General features: G+C 43.7%; 1 pseudogene; it reads right to left on the reverse strand.

Moving 5' to 3' along the window:
• Positions 1-736: 736 nt before the first annotated feature.
• On the reverse strand, positions 737-3,373 carry LOC112836569 (protein phosphatase inhibitor 2-like; annotated as a pseudogene).
• Between the last annotated feature and the right edge of the window lie 329 nt (positions 3,374-3,702).

Genomic DNA, 3,702 nt, shown 5'->3' on the forward strand with positions numbered 1-3,702 from the left:
TAGCTCTCTGTTAAGCTTAGCCAGCTAGTAGCAGCATATCAAATTGCATTCTCCGTTTTATACCAAGGAGTTCACTTGGGAAACTCTCATCTTGGGAGACAGTGTAACATACCTGCTTGATAAATCTTAGCTATTAGTCTTCCCCTATGCTACTCAGATCTCTTGGAAGGACCTTGGACGTTCTTTCCTACTGCTTTCTTAACTACTGAAGTTATATAGGTTATACTAATTTTAGAGTCATAGTGGTTAAGATTGCAGGTGCTGAAGCCAGAGATCCTGAGTCAAATCCTGGCTCTGCCCCTTGCTAGCTGAACTACCTTGGGAAAGTTTCTCTGTGCCTCAGTTTTCTCGTTTCTAAAATGGTGAACATAATACCCTGGACCTCATGGGGTTTTGTGAGGATTAAATATATTAACGTTTGTAAAGAGCAGTGCCTAGCACATAGAAAGCCCTCAATAAATGTCAGTTATTATTCAGAATTTACTTAACCAGCATTATAAGGACTTTAATAATTTTCTCTTATCATGAATATGATTCAGTTGGGACCTAATTTCATTAAAAAAGTACCTACCACATAAAAGCACTCTCAAATTGGTGATCTAGTATATTAACCTAAATAATGAACAAAATCATCTGTGTGCAATAGAAAAGGATGCTGGGGTGACAGACTTTAGTAAGTTCAGTGAAATTGCCTTTAGCATTCCAGGAAAAAATATAGGCATTTCTCCTTTATTTGCTCCCTTTTGGTTTGTGTTTTTTTTATTTTATTTTATTTTTTAAAGATTTTATTTATTTGACAGAGACACAGCGAGAGAGGGAACACAAGCAGGGGGAGTGGGAGAGGGAGAAGCAGGCTTCCCGCGGAGCAGGGAGCCGGATGTGGGGCTCGATCCCAGGACCCCAGGATCATGACCTGAACCTAAGGCAGACGCTTAATGACTGAGCCACCCAGGCGCCCCATTGTTTTTTATTTTTATTTCCTTCTCTTTAGCATTATACATTGTAATAGTAAGTGTGCCCAAATAGAAATAACAATGCTTCCCTTAATACATGAAGACAATGCTATTGCTTTGGCAAAAGTCACATTCTTGAGTTTTCCTTATCACATCTTCTCAGCTAGAAGCCATCTACATTGAAGTCTACCAGTTCAATTCAGAAAAGTCTTTGACAGGGCCTCCAATCCTGTAAATTCACCTAACTTTGAGGTGCCAAAGTAAAAAAAAAAAAGTTAGCCAGAGCATACTCTAAAGAAGGCTGAGAACATTCCCTACCAGACAGAGGTTAGGACAACTGGGCCAACAGTTGTTACACATTCATAACTAGGAGAGAGACTGGGGATAAAATTAGATATAGAGACATCGAGACTACCTAATTAGAAGTGGGTAATTGGCAAGTCTGGTCAGTCAAATCATAGCTGACACTAAGAAATCTAACCTGGGGATCAGATGAGGTTTAGTCATCTGGCATTAGCAGGAAATAGCCAAACATATTACCAGAACAAAAATGTCAGGTGAAAAAAAAAGTCAAGCCAATGAAGAAAGAAACACTTCAGTGACAAGGCATGGATGACTCGCTGTTGTAAAACCACTGAGGCTAATACTGGGCAGGAGCCACACAAGGATTTCTCCCAGGTGGGTGAAGAGTTGCATCAAAAAGGATTTGCTATCCTAAAGTCACCTCCTCAAAGAAAGCTCAGACTATGAAAGATAAAATTGATGAATAGGATTACATTAAAATTAAGAACTTCCAGTTATCAAGACACTATTAAGAGAACAAAAAGGCTGGGCGCCTGGGTGGCTCTGTTGGTTGAGCGACTGCCTTCGGCTCAGGTCATGATCCTGGAGTCCCGGGATCGAAACCCACGTCAGGCTCCCTGCTCGGCAGGGAGTCTGCTTCTCCCTCTGACCCTCTTCCCTCTCGTGCTCTCTATCTCTCATTCTCTCTCTCTCAAATAAATCAATAAAATCTTTAACAAAAAGAGAGAGAGAACAAAAAGGCTAACATGAAGTGGAAGAAGATACTTGCTATGTGTATTTATCTCCAACAGAAAAATCTTACCCCCAAAATATAAAGAATTCATATAAATTAATAAGTAAAAGTCAATTAGCTTTTTCAATACAAAACCGAGCAAAAACTCGAATAGATAATTCAGAGAAGAGGATAACCAAATAACTAATAAATATGTGAAGAGGTGCTCAACTTCAATAGTCATCATTTCTTCATCTTCCTCATCATCATGTAGGTCTTTTGAAATTAATTGCCTAGCTAATTTAATATTCAGTCCTTCATTGCGATGAAGCTTCCTTTCATTTCAAACTGTCGCTTTTTTTCTTGTTCTTCAGGTGAGAGGTCAGTATCCTCGTCTTCACTGCTTGCTTGTTCAAGAACCCGATACTTCGGCTCTGAGCCTTCAGCAGCAGCTAATTTCTTAGCTAAGGTATCTGGGGCCAGGGCTTCAGTGGTTTCTGAATCACTCAATGCATCTTCATCATCACCTACCATACTATGGTAAGGAGTGCTAGGTTCATCTATTTTCATTAAACCATAGTCTTTGTGTGCTGGATATATGTCGCCAGGATGTTCGTTTCAACCCACTTCTGGGATTTTTTACTCAGCTCTTCGTCAACACTCCTGCCGCGCTGCTCGGCCGAGGCCACCACAGAGGAAGTCGTGGAATTCTCGTTCTTCAGGATCCCCTTGATGGGCCGGTGCGAGGCCGTCGAGGCCGCCATTGCCCGCCGCTCCGGCGGTCGGCGCAGCGCCGCTGCTTGGCGCTGGGTCCAGGAAGGAAAGGGCTGGGCGCGAGCACAGACTCGCCAGGCAGCCGCTGAGCCCGCCTGGGGCTAAAGCGGCCACACCTGCTGTCGCGGTCGGAGTCGTTGTCACGACACAACGACCCCGACGCCACGGCCGACGCCGCGCGGCTGGCGGCTCTTCACGCGCCCTCCGCCACCGACACTTAACCGCGGCCCGCGGACAGAAGCCGGCCTACTGCCCCAGCGCGGAAGCGACGCCGACGCCTCAAAATTTTTTTTCAAGTGAAGAGGAGGAATGGCATTTTCTAACAAACTTACTAGGAAGCTTGGGGCTTGGCACGCAGTCTGGCCCTGACTGGGTTTTCTGTCTCTCCAGGAAGAGCCCAGGCTCTGTGAGAGTAGCGTGATAAGCCAAGGCATAAAAGCCTATCTTAATTCAGTTAAAGGCACTGTTATGTTATCATCTCAGTCAGAGGTTTCTTCTGGAACTTTGAGAAAAAAATAGCTGAGCTGCATGCAGTTTTCTCAGTTCATACTCTCCTGAAATCTGTTTCCTAAAGAATTCCCTCCAGAGAAGATGAAGTTAATAAACATCCTGGAGTTAATCTTCAGGTGCCAAAAATCTTGGGCCTTAAGAATGGTTGGTTCTTTATATCATTTATCTTTTAAATATATATTCAGAGGCAGAGATGCTTAAAAAGTAGGGGGAGGGGATCAGACGCCAAGCCCACTGTGGGGCCCTTCAATTGTATGCTCCTAGATGCTACAAGAGCTCTCTTCTCCTTCCTGAAAGGGAAGTAATTTCCCCTAAGTAGGGGTAAGATTCTTGTGTCATTGCCTGAACAAATGTATACTATGGGCACCAGGCATACAAATTTTAGTGGGCACTTTGAACTCAGAGCTGGGTGACAGGGAGACCTGAAGTCAGGCTCAAATTTCATTAAGC

The sequence above is a fragment of the Callorhinus ursinus genome, unplaced genomic scaffold (genome assembly GCF_003265705.2).
Source record: "Callorhinus ursinus isolate GAN/ISIS: 27379988/994484 unplaced genomic scaffold, GSC_fseal_2.0 scaffold24, whole genome shotgun sequence".
NCBI classification, from domain to species: domain Eukaryota; kingdom Metazoa; phylum Chordata; class Mammalia; order Carnivora; family Otariidae; genus Callorhinus; species Callorhinus ursinus.